Below are 13,423 nucleotides of genomic sequence, written 5' to 3'. Positions count from 1 at the left end.
AACTTCCAAAGAGGGCATCATACTTCCCCAGGGCTTGCTCCACCAGGACACAAACTTCCTTGGCACTGAAGCTGGTGGCCCTCTGCCTCTCTGGCTGGGGGTTGCCATTGGTGCCAGATGGTGTTATGTCCGACATGGCAACCCCAGAGGCAGGAGTGGGTGGGCAACTGGGTCCTGGGGCTGGGCTGTGGAGCGATGGTATCCCAGTCGGGAGTCTTCGGTTCCAGCAGGGGTGGTCACAGCAACTGCACCCCTGGCTGACGTGCAGGCAGCAAATAGCAGGGCACGTGGGCAGCAGGCAGTCAGGCAGCAGCAGATGGCAGGTGGGAGCTGTTAGGGAGAATTCTCTGTTTAGGCTGAATTTCCTAACCTAGCGAGTCCCCCAGCAGCTTTGCTGGATTTCTGGAGTTTGTTTCTCCCATCCTGCCAAGAGTGTGACCCTTTTCCTCTCACTCTTGGACATGTATGTGTGTAATTCCTTTGAGATGTCAATGTGTTCGATGGGCTATGGGGTCTTTTACTCCATAGGGTCTCATAAGTTTTTCTATGTGTGTCACTCTGCACCCTACGTGTCGTGACACGGGGGCGCCCTAGCAGGTCCCCCCACCATAGACTCCATACCCGGGGACTGACTACTGTCTCCCCGGGCATGTAAAGTCACCATTGGCTTTACTAGACCTAAATTTGCTAACAGAACTAGTACCAACCATCTTATTGTGGACGTGCTAGTAGGGGTAATACGATTACTCCTGGATCTGTTACTCGAGGGGGCACTGTCCCGTCCCTCCTCGTCGAGTTTTGGGTGGTGGCAGTGGAAACTACTTGTTATGTTCGACCCCGAGCATAACCCTATGGGATCCGTCCCATTGTTGAAGATTGATACTGTTTTTCGTTAATCTCCAATGTACCACAGATCTACTTATCTTAAATAGGTTTATCGAGTGGTATTTTCTGCCAGAACTCGGGTTGTAAAATGGCGTCTGTGTTTTTCTCTGTGACTCCTAAACCAAAGGTTGAGCCCTTTGTTCCACTTTTGGCGGGCCTCTGGACAGAGACCCACGAAGGTGGCGCCATTCTGTCTGGGTTACCTCAGGGGTGTGGGAGGGGGTTTAGACACCCTGGACCGAGTTGCCTTGCCAACTCAGGTCGCACTCTGAAGTGATTGGCCCAGGTGGTGAGCCTTCCCGCTCACCACTTAGCATGTGTTGATTGACAAGCTAGGCTGAATGAATGGGGGACGTCTGCATAAAAGCAGGGCCTTTGGGACTGGATCTTCAGGAAGTCGCCACTGGACCTAAAGAATCCGACGAGGGTAACGCTGACTCGACCTGCACGACGACACCTCCGGTGGAGCCCTGCGGAATCGTCTCACAATCTCCCGACGACAGAAGAGATCTCCCTGCCGGAGAGGCTCTTTCCCTGGCTGGTGGGAACAACCAGTCTTCTTCTCCTTTGTGCTTTTTGGTCGCCCAGGACGCAGTGGTCGAATTGCCCGTGCAGAGCACCTGGCAACCGGATAGCCACTACTCCTGCACCGTGATCGAAAGGTGGTGCCTTGTGACGGAGCACTCCGCGGCTGGTTTCTTCCCTGGTGGTGCACCGGACATCTTCTCTTCGACGACGAGAGCCTCTCTTCTCTTGGCCAAGACCCGTCGTGCATCCACCACCAGGAACAACTGCCCCCGTCGGAGCTGTCTTCCACAACAAGGTACCGTACCCGCCTGGCTTCCCTTTTCGATCGGTTCGTGTGAGGTATCTGATTCCTCCCCGTTCCGTTGGGTTGCCTCCAAGCTTTATTCACTCTTTGTTCTGAACTGGTTCAACCTGACGCTAACCAATTTGCTAAACAAGACTTGAATGCATCATCCGTAGAGACTTTCCAGGACATCGTGCCTTGCCTCTCACCGAGTGGGCCTGGCCGCCGAACTGTATGATCTAGTGTGATTAATGCTTTCTTGCCTTGCATTTTTACCCGCTTCAGTACGAACCGTGTTGACTTCATTACCTGCCTTTCTCTTCTCTCCCTTCCTCACTAAATATTCGAGTGTCATCTCGGTTGAGGTATACACCTCTGTCTGAAAATAAGTGGTGCCGTAGAACCTAGAGTTGTCGATAGTGTGTTTCGGGGGATTGAGCTTATTCCATTTTGCAGAGTAATTGTATTTTGAGTTATTTGCCGTGATTCGCTTTAGTATTTTTCGTAGACGTTCTGTTATCAATAAATAACTTACTATCTTTATACTAAAGCCTGGTTGCGTGTTCACTCGTTTTGCTGCGAAGAATTACCCTATATTGTATGCTCCCTATACTGACCAACTTTTCTTGAGAGAAGTCTGACTGCTCAGCCACAGCTACCAATTGAATCTGTGTGGTACAGACTGCTACTAAGTGGGTTCATCGCAACACCTGTAGTCCTAAATCTTTTGCAGTGGTCCCAGAGGGAACTGCACAGGTTTCCACCTAACACTGGTGTACAGCGGTGGGATTAGTATCGAGGATACAGTTTAGAGTGTTTTTCGACGCTGTAGGACGACTAACCACAAAACGTTACAAAAGCAACTTTCAAAAAACATGTCTACAATGGAAATTTACAGCCAAGAGTCTTTGTCGGATAAAAATACTGAGAGTCTGCGAGCTCTCTGTAGACAAGAGAATCTTCCTGTAAAAGGCAAGAAGTTAGAACTGATAGAGCGATTGCTGGCGAACCAAAGTCTGGGTACTGGTTCAGAGGAACCAAACTCTCCAGCAACTGTAGATAACAGTAATGGTGTTGATCTGAATCGTAATTCTGATGATAGCGATGAAGAGGCTGACGAGGACGGCGAGGCTAGCGAGACTGTCTCCCCCGCTCCTCTACCAACCTTACCAACTGTGCCTACGGGGCCCATACCAGGTCCCACAAGTAACCCTGCTTATTTTGAACTTGAAAAAATGAAGCTCGAATTAGAATATAAACGGTTCTTGGCTCAAGCTGAACGAAACCAAGAGCTCGAGTTCAGACGAATGAATGCCCAGGCTGAGCAGAAACAAGCTGAGTTAAGACTCAGGGAAATAGAGCTTAATCATGAGTTACAAATGAAAAAGTTGTCTATGGAAAATGCTTCTCTCTCCTCTGGTTCCTCTAGGAGCTCCAGTCCCAAAAGACCCCGGATGCCGAAGGAATTAGTGGGTATGTACGAACCGAGATTGGATGTGTTGGATTGGTTGAAACTGTTTGAATACAATCATGGGCTCCAGGACATCACCGGGAATGCGTTGCTTCCCTGGTTGTTCTCTAGGCTTCCTCCTGTTGCGACTGATGTGGTAATGGAATTGGGGGAGGTGGATAAGACGGATTACAAAAGTGTGAAACTAGCTTTGATAGCTAGATTCGGGAAGACCCCTTCCCAGTATCTTAAGAGGTTTAGAACCCTCAAAAAGCATGATGGTACCCCTTGGGCTACCTGGGTGAGTGAAGGGTTGAAAAACTTAGAGGGATGGATTAAGGGTTACAAAGTTGACACTTACGAGGGTATGCGAAATCTTTTTATGTTGGAGTCAATTTATGATGCCTGTTCTCCTGAGCTCAGACAGCACTTGGCTGATTCGAAGGAATTAGATTCCAGGGCTCAAGCTAAGGCTGCTGACTTGTGGGTTGCCAACAGGGCTACTCACAAGGATTCTGGGGCAACTCAGAAAAAGGACGAGGGAAAACAGCCAAAAAAAGACTCAAAAGAGAATTCGAATAACTCACATTCCAAAGAGGGCCCCAAACAAAACCAGAAGGGTAAGCCACCGGGAAAACCACAGCAGAATAGTGTGTCTTCTGGTGCCAAACCGGAAGGAGGTCAGAACAAGCCACCATTCCAGAAAGCATTCGGGAAATGCTTTGTTTGTGGCTCGACTGATCACGTGAAAGGAGATCCCAGATGTAAGGGTAAACCTTCAGGGGTCCAGCTTGTCTCCTTAGCCTTCGCTCCAGAGGAGGAAGTCCAAATGGCAAGTGGAAACTTTCTACTGCTAGCTGACGAACCCATTGGAGTCTCAGCCAGCGTTTCTTTAGTATCTCTGGGGTTGTGGGAACAACAGAATTTAGATGTCTATAATTCTATCCCCGATAATACAAAAGAGTATTATAAGGACAGTGTCCAGGTGAATGGTCAGGAGACGCCTGCCATTAGGGACACTGGGGCCAGCATAACTGTGGTGGATAAATCGTTTTTTCAGGCTGAGGATGTTGCTAAGGCACCCAAACGCCTCACCAAGTTAGCTGGAGGGCCTGTGCAGATGCTTCCCCAATTACCAGTTCTCATCCAGTGTAACGACATGACTGTAAAGATACCTGTCAGCATACAGAGTGAGGTACCAGGACGCGTACTGTTGGGTAACGATTTGAAAACTCTCTGAGTTGTATCGCATACTCCCAGACCTCCTAGTAAACGGTTACAGGAGCTAACCAGACCTGCAAGAGAGAGGACCCTGCGCGGTACTCTCGGGGAGATGATGAAGAAAGAAATCACTCCTGCTCCATTGGAAATGGCGGCCGCTGTCTCTAGGAACACAGAAGTAAAAGGGAAACCTAAAACTTCTAAACCGAAACCAACAGCCCACATTCCGATGCAGCCGACACGGACTTCCCCGCGGTTGTCCAACGTCACACCCGTAACTCCACCTCCAGCTGAGGCTGAGGGGGAAGTACAACCCTGTATGGTAGAATTAGACTCTGAAGAAGAGCTAATGGAAGGCCAGGAACTCATTGGAGATCTGGATCCTGTTAACCATCCTGAGCTGCAGTCGTTACTGGCAGAAGGTGGACCCAGCAGGGCAGACTTCAGTAAGGGACAGAGAGAATGTCCAACTCTGGAAGGTCTTCGCCGTCAGGCAGAAACTCAGGCTGAAGGGCAAGAGCCTGGGAAACATAGGTTGCACTGGGAAGATGGCCTCTTCGATAGTGAACCAACCGAGTCTGCACCTGGAGACTACAAACGCCTTGTAGTACCCCAAGAGAACAGACCACAGTTCTTGCAGTTAGCCCACGAGATTCCTTTGCTGGTCACTTGAGTTTCAAGAAGACTAAGGAAAGGCTCTCACTCTACTTCTATTGGCCAAAAATGGGGGCCGAAGTAGAAAAACACTGCAGAAGCTGCCACACCTGCCAAATCTCTGGTAAGGTTGGGTCCAAGAATGTGGCACCATTAGTGCCTCTTCCCGTTGTGGGAGTCCCATTTGAGAGAGTAGGGATTGATATCGTTGGTCCCCTTGATCCTCCAACCTCCTCAGGCAACAGGTTTATACTTGTTGTAGTAGACCATGCTACTAGGTATCCTGAGGCAATTCCTATGAGGACTGTTACAGCTCCGGCTGTGGCTAAGGCCCTCCTTGGTATTTTTACTAGGGTCGGATTTCCTAAGGAAGTTATCTCTGACAGGGGGTCAAATTTTATGTCCCACTACATGAAAGCCATGTGGAAAACCTGCGGGGTAACTTACAAGTTTTCAACGGCTTACCACCCACAAACCAATGGGTTGGTAGAACGGTTCAACCGAACCATGAAGAGCATGATAGGTGCTCTAGAAGAACCCCTTAAGCGTAAGTGGGACCTTCTATTGCCATGCCTTCTTTTTGCTTATAGAGAAGTCCCTCAGGAGGGAGTAGGCTACTCTCCCTTCGAACTACTCTATGGTCATCCCGTCAGAGGTCCGTTGGCCCTGATTAAGGAGGGGTTGGAGAGTGCTCCTTCCCCCAAGCCAGTCAGAGTGACTGACTACGTGATAGGTCTCCGGAGGAGAATGTCGCACCTGATGACAGAAGCAAGCGATAACTTGAAAGCTGGACAAGCATTGGTCAAGCACTGGCACGATCAAAAGGCTAACATGGTTGAGTTCGCTCAAAACCAGCTTGTTCTTGTTATGATCCCCACAAGGCAGAGGGCCTTGCAAGATAAATGGATGGGACCCTACCGAGTAGTGGGTAAGCTCGGTGAGGTTAACTATCTGGTGGACTTGGGCAACCCCAAGGAGGCTCCGACAGTCTTTCACACCAACCGACTTAAAGCGTATGTCTCACGACCTGATGTAGGAGCGTTGCTTCTAGCATCGGCCGAGGAAGAAGAAGAGAGCGAAGCTCTTCCGGATCTCCTCAGAGGCTTACCTTTAGATGAAAACATTGAAGGAGTAAATCTCTCCTCCAATCTGACACCCGAGCAACAAGAAGAGTGCAAGTCTATGTTGAATCAGTTTGCCTCTCTGTTCTCGCTCTCACCAGGCTTGACCCCTTGGGGCCAGCACGAGATACTCACTGGTGACTGTCTGCCTGTCAAAAGCAGAGGATATCGCATGTCAGAAAACGTAAGAACCCACATCAAAGGTGAGGTCAGAAAGATGCTTGATCTCGGGGTAATAGAGCCCTCTACTAGTCCATGGTCTAGCCCAGTTGTGTTAGTACCAAAGGCCGGATCTAAAGAACTTAGATTCTGCGTGGATTATAGAGCTCTTAACGCAGTCACCACGACTGATGCCCACCCTTTGCCAAGAACAGATGAGTTGGTGGATAAACTTGGCGCCGCCAAGTTCCTCAGCACATTTGACTTGACGTCAGGCTATTGGCAAATAGCCCTGACCAACCATGCCAAGGAGAAAATGGCATTTTCTACCCCCGTTGGTTTATACCAGTTTACGGTAATGCCTTTCGGACTAAAAAATGCACCTGCTACGTTTCAACGGATGGTAAACCAGGTTCTAACCGGGATGGAGGACTTCTGCATGGCATACTTGGATGACATAGCAGTGTTCAGCAATTCCTGGGACGAACATGTAACCCACCTGAGAGATGTTTTGCAGGCTCTTAGATGAGCCAATCTGACCATAAAGGCGAGTAAATGCCAAATTGGACAGAGTAAGGTAGTCTACCTTGGGCATGAGGTAGGCGGTGGCGAAATAAGGCCTTTGCTCAGTAAGATTGAAGCTGTGCAAAATTGGACAACACCGACTACTCAGACTCAGGTGAGAGCCTTCCTAGGCCTCACCGGGTATTACAGGAATTTCATAGAGAACTATGGGACCATAGCTTCTCCACTGAATGTCATCTCCTCGCCCAAATTCCCTAAAAAGGTTAAATGGCACGAGGAGTGCAATCAGGCTTTTGAAAACCTGAAAAAGGCTCTTTGCCAAACCCCAGTACTCAGAGCTCCTGATTACCGCCAACACTTCATTGTGCAGACAGACGCTTCCAATGTAGGGATAGGTGCCGTACTCAGTCAACTGGATGGGAAAGGTAGGGAGCACCCCGTTTGCTACATCAGCCGCAAGCTGAAGGATCCTGAAACAAGGTGGGCAACAATCGAAAGAGAATGCTTTGCTATCGTGTGGGCTCTGAAGAAGTTTAGACCATACTTGTATGGTTCTACTTTTATTATTCAGACTGACCACCAACCCTTGAGATGGTTAATGCAAATGAAAGGGGAAAACCCAAAACTACTGAGATGGTCGATCTGCCTGCAAGGGTTCGATTTCACCATTGAGCACAGGTCAGGGTGTCACCACCAAAATGCTGATGGTCTCTCTAGGATGTATATCATCGACTAGAGGTATGAGATTCATCCAGGAGTGGATTAAATCCTCCTGTCCCTTAGTCTGGGGGGGCGAGTGTTAGGGAGAATTCTCTGTTTAGGCTGAATTTCCTAACCTAGTGAGTCCCCCAGCAGCTTTGCTGGATTTCTGGAGTTTGTTTCTCCCATCCTGCCAAGAGTGTGACCCTTTTCCTCTCACTCTTGGACATGTATGTGTGTAATTCCTTTGAGATGTCAATGTGTTCGATGGGCTATGGGGTCTTTTACTCCATAGGGTCTCATAAGTTTTTCTATGTGTGTCACTCTGCACCCTACGTGTCGTGACACGGGGGCGCACTAGCAGGTCCCCCCACCATAGACTCCATACCCGGGGACTGACTACTGTCTCCACGGGCATGTAAAGTCACCATTGGCTTTACTAGACCTAAATTTGCTAACAGAACTAGTACCAACCATCTTATTGTGGACGTGCTAGTAGGGGTAATACGATTACTCCTGGATCTGTTACTCGAGGGGGCACTGTCCCGTCCCTCCTCGTCGAGTTTTGGCTGGTGGCAGTGGAAACTACTTGTTATGTTCGACCCCGAGCATAACCCTATGGGATCCGTCCCATTGTTGAAGATTGATACTGTTTTTCGTTAATCTCCAACGTACCACCGATCTACTTATCTTAAATAGGTTTATCGAGTGGTATTTTCTGCCAGAACTCGGGTTGTAAAATGGCGTCTGTGTTTTTCTCTGTGACTCCTAAACCAAAGGTTGAGCCCTTTGTTCCACTTTTGGCGGGCCTCTGGACAGAGACCCGCGAAGGTGGCGCCATTCTGTCTGGGTTACCTCAGGGATGTGGGAGGGGGTTTAGACACCCTGGACCGAGTTGCCTTGCCAACTCAGGTCGCACTCTGAAGTGATTGGCCCAGGTGGTGAGCCTTCCCGCTCACCACTTAGCATGTGTTGATTGACAAGCTAGGCTGAATGAATGGGGGACGTCTGCATAAAAGCAGGGCCTTTGGGACTGGATCTTCAGGAAGTCGCCACTGGACCTAAAGAATCCGACGAGGGTAACGCTGTCTCGACCTGCACGATGACACCTCCGGTGGAGCCCTGCGGAATCGTCTCACAATCTCCCGACGACAGAAGAGATCTCCCTGCCGGAGAGGCTCTTTCCCTGGCTGGTGGGAACAACCAGTCTTCTTCTCCTTTGTGCTTTTTGGTCGCCCAGGATGCAGTGGTCGAATTGCCCGTGCAGAGCACCCGGCAACCGGATAGCCACTACTCCTGCACCGTGATCGAAAGGTGGTGCCTTGTGACGGAGCACTCCGCGGCTGGTTTCTTCCCTGGTGGTGCACCGGACATCTTCTCTTCGACGACGAGAGCCTCTCTTCTCTTGGCCAAGACCCGTCGTGCATCCACCACCAGGAACAACTGCCCCCGTCGGAGCTGTCTTCCACAACAAGATACCGTACCCGCCTGGCTTCCCTTTTCGATCGGTTCGTGTGAGGTATCTGATTCCTCCCCGTTCCGTTGGGTTGCCTCCAAGCTTTATTCACTCTTTGTTCTGAACTGGTTCAACCTGACGCTAACCAATTTGCTAAACAAGACTTGAATGCATCATCCGTAGAGACTTTCCAGGACATCGTGCCTTGCCTCTCACCGAGTGGGCCTGGCCGCCGAACTGTATGATCTAGTGTGATTAATGCTTTCTTGCCTTGCATTTTTACCCGCTTCAGTACGAACCGTGTTGACTTCATTACCTGCCTTTCTCTTCTCTCCCTTCCTCACTAAATATTCGAGTGTCATCTGGGTTGAGGTATACACCTCTGTCTGAAAATAAGTGGTGCCGTAGAACCTAGAGTTGTCGATAGTGTGTTTCGGGGGATTGAGCTTATTCCATTTTGCAGAGTAATTGTATTTTGAATTATTTGCCGTGATTCGCTTTAGTATTTTTCGTAGACGTTCTGTTATCAATAAATAACTTACTATCTTTATACTAAAGCCTGGTTGCGTGTTCACTCGTTTTGCTGCGAAGAATTACCCTATATTGTATGCTCCCTATACTGACCAACTTTTCTTGAGAGAAGTCTGACTGCTCAGCCACAGCTACCAATTGAATCTGTGTAGTACAGACTGCTACCAAGTGGGTTCATCGCAACACCTGTAGTCCTAAATCTTTTGCAGTGGTCCCAGAGGGAACTGCACAGGTTTCCGCCTAACAGGAGCGTGCTCAGAGCTCTGGGGGGCAGTAATTCAGTTTCTGGGCAGGGCCGTGGTCTTCTGTGTGTTTTCGCGTGGCCAGCTTGATACGGAGTGATTTGGCACATGAAAAAATTGCACGTCAGTGTGTAATTCGAGGAAAGGCCCTTAGCGCGTAAGCGTGTCTGTGACATTACGCGCGCGGGCGTTTCCCTCGTGACGTGGCCATAGTGGTTCAGCGTGCGTGAAAAAACTGCACGTCCGCGTGTGAATGCGTGTAATCCGAGGAAAGGGCCTATGCGCGTAAGTGACGTGACGCGCGCGGGCGTTTCCCCCAGCACTGGTTAAAGGTGAGCGGGGCCAGCAGTTCGCTGTACGTGCCTTTTGTGGAGACTGATGTGTGTTGCTGCTTCGTGTTGTTTCACGCGCCATCACAACTTCACAGCTATCAAGGATGTATCTCTTCTTTTGGCGGGGGTATTGGCTACGTGTGTTTTTCTGCATCGCGCTAGTCAGACGGTGAGTCACGCACACATTTTTCCCACTGCGGGTGCCCCTGTGTATCGCACCCGTTTACGAGGTCATAGTAGCCTGCGTGTCCCGCGCGTATGTGTTTTTCGTGTTACTGGGTGTCACCGCGTACTGCGGGAGGTTGATTCCACGCACGTAAGCTGCAGGGTTGCGTGCACGGTTTTACTGCAGTTTTGGGGTGCCTGAGTGTTGCGTGATCCGTCACTGCATCACCGGGGTCACATACAGCCTTGCAGGTGCAGGGTGCTGTTAACATCTTGCATCCCACCCCCTTCACCCCAATTGCCCAGGTCAATTTTGGTGTACACCTCCCATTGGCACTACTCCATCTGTGCCGGCATGACTACATCTGTGCCATGGTTGGGAGGCCACCAAAGGTGAGGACCGTCTCAGCTGGGTGTCCTCCTCATGGCGGGCGTGGTCGGGTACATGGCCGGGGTGACCAGGGAGTAGGGGGACTCCAGGGTGTCCAAGGTGGCCGCAGAGGGGGAAGAGGCAGGGGTGCGCCATTTGAGCACGATTTTGTGCCATGTGTTGGTGCAGTCATGACACCACCCCCTGTGGTTCCGGGAGATGCAGCTTCTGCATCTGGCACTGGCGCCCGTATGACCCGGCAGTCCATTTCATCGACTGCCACGGGCCCAAGGGTAGTGGTAGCTGTAGGTGCAGCTGTGGACACCACCACCCAGGCTCAGGGTCTGCCAGCGCAGGCTGCGTTGGCACTTGAAGAGTGCAAAAAGCGTTGGAATGACCTCAAACGCAGCGCTAAGGCTAAGCGTGCCTCAAATTACAACTTGACTCTGGTGACTGGCAGTGGGCCTACACTAGAGGAGGAAGACCTCACTCTGCATGAGTCACTCGTTGCGGAGTTCATACCATCTGAATCGGTCGAAGGAGTGGGAGAGATGCCGGACTTTGATGCCCAGTTCAGTGAGTGTTGATGCGTGTTTGTCGAGGACGTGTGTGTTTTACTTGTATGATCTGTTGTGCCTGACTGCCACTACATATCACGTGTACATGGTTCTGATGTGCAAGTAATGCAATGCTTCCCTGATGCATGTCTACTCTGCTGGATGGTGGACATGTGGAGCAGACAGGGACTGTCCGCATCACTACTATTGCACCCTACTCACATGCTGGTTACCAGTATGCCCCTCCGATCCATGTTCCAGCTCACTGGCACTTCTGCATGTAGTGTGGGGTGACCTTCCTCTCAGCCCAGGGACTATTCATAGCATGACTGACGTTCATGTGTCCTCTGCCTGCAAGTGGGTACTCAATGTAGGCATGCTCCCTTGCCCCTCAACCCCCGACTCTGCACCCCAATTCCACCTTAGCACTGGTATGCTACAATATTGCCGTTGGGTACTTCCCTGTTCATGCCTCCTGTGTACATGCTAACATCCAGCGGCCAATTTGCCAGACATATGCTGTGTGGCACATCCTTAGTACTTGATGCAGTGTGTCTCACTTGGACTGTGCAGAGGTCAGATGCCCCGCAGGGACATGAGTGCCCATTCATGCTCCATGTGCATTCCACGCATGCCCCTATGTGTCCATGTCTGGATGATCACTGTAATACAAGTCCTGGATGACCTACATTTCGTGGCATTTCATCTGCCTTCCCATGTCAACTGTGGCTCAGTACTGCGTTGCACACATGTTTAGGGTCTGACAATCTGTGTGGGTCACAGGCCTCAGCCTGTTTAAACGCCAATGACTCTGTCCAACTGGTGTAGTGTCTTCTTCACACGTGGGTGTACTCCAGAGGTTTCATCATGTGTCCTGCTTACTGTCCCATCATCATTTGCTGTGTTGTCACTTGACTCACATGATGCTGTTGATGCTAGTCAACACTGTCTGTCAATACATAGGTCTATGGTCAGCCTTTTGATACCATGCTAGGCATCTCTGCTTTGCACTTGGAGGGAGGGGTGGTTTGCTTGTAGACATGCTACCCATTGAATGCACGTTGCGCATGATGCCTGAAGTTGACCTTGCACTGCCTTCACATTTTCTGACACCATGAAGTCCTTGTACATGTAGATAGTGAGTAACATACATATTTGCTGCACTGCATAGACCCACTTCAGTGCAAACTGCCACCTTTCCACAGGTCTAATCACAGAAGCAATTTCAAGTTGACCCAGCATGCATGTCAGGTTCTATTTTGTGTGTCACATGTCTGCCTGATGTGTTTGGTGTCAGTGTGTGTGTGTGTTGTGTGCTTCTAACATGTGTAGTGACCTTTTTTCTCTCTATTTTTCAGATGATGATGCAATGGAGCCGGAGGATGGTGTTGTCATACCATGGACAGGGTTGTTTTCACTACATCAACCCAGCACAAGTGAGGGTCGTGGGGTGGTAGGCCACGAAAACCCCCAAGTGCTACAGTCCATCTTGTCTCTGGCTGCCTTGAGTCCAGCCCTGATAAACACTCTGACGACCATGTCGAGTTGGATGAGCATCAGGTCCATATGTCAGGGGTGAGTGATTCTGATGTGCACACTCCTCTGTCCGCGTCACCTGCACTGAGGGGTCAGACAGTCTTGAAACCTCCGACCGTGGTGGATCGGGACGCAGGGTCACCCTCCACACCAGTCACTGATGTGCCTGGGACATCACGTCGACGGGGGCATGTAGTCGTGCAGCTGCGGGCGGTGCCAACACAACGAGGACACCCGGTCGTTGGGTGCCGCAGGGGTCAAGGCCAGCAACACGGTCACCGCACGCAACCGCAGTATATTGAGTGGGAGCAAGACATGACTGCCAATTAACGGCAGGGGGCAGCAATGGAGAACATCGCTGAGAGCATGGAGCGTGTGGCCCAATCCGTGCTCCCCCTGCTAGGCAGGTGCTTCTCCAGCAGCAGGCGGCACGGACCACGGCCCACTCGCTCAGGCTGGGCATGGCGGCCTCAGACAGGGCACGCCAGGCTGAAATGTCATCTCTGCGTCAAGCAATTGCTGCTCACGCAGAGGCACACATGGAGGTCCTGAGGGAGGAGTATGCTTCCCTCAGATCCACTCTGGGTGTACTTCTGATGTCCCAGAGGGAGCGGGCAGAGAAGAGGTTTGCACAGCTTGAGTGTACCATCTCGGCTGAGCTACATGCTTGCCGGGAGGTGCAGCGGTTGTCCAGCCAGGCCTTGCAGGA

The sequence above is a fragment of the Ambystoma mexicanum genome, chromosome 1q (genome assembly GCF_040938575.1).
Source record: "Ambystoma mexicanum isolate Mex_15411 chromosome 1q, UKY_AmexF1_1, whole genome shotgun sequence".
In the NCBI taxonomy this organism is placed as follows: Eukaryota; Metazoa; Chordata; class Amphibia; order Caudata; family Ambystomatidae; genus Ambystoma; species Ambystoma mexicanum.
The sequence above is the reverse complement of the archived record's forward strand: the minus strand, read 5'-3'. Positions refer to the sequence as shown.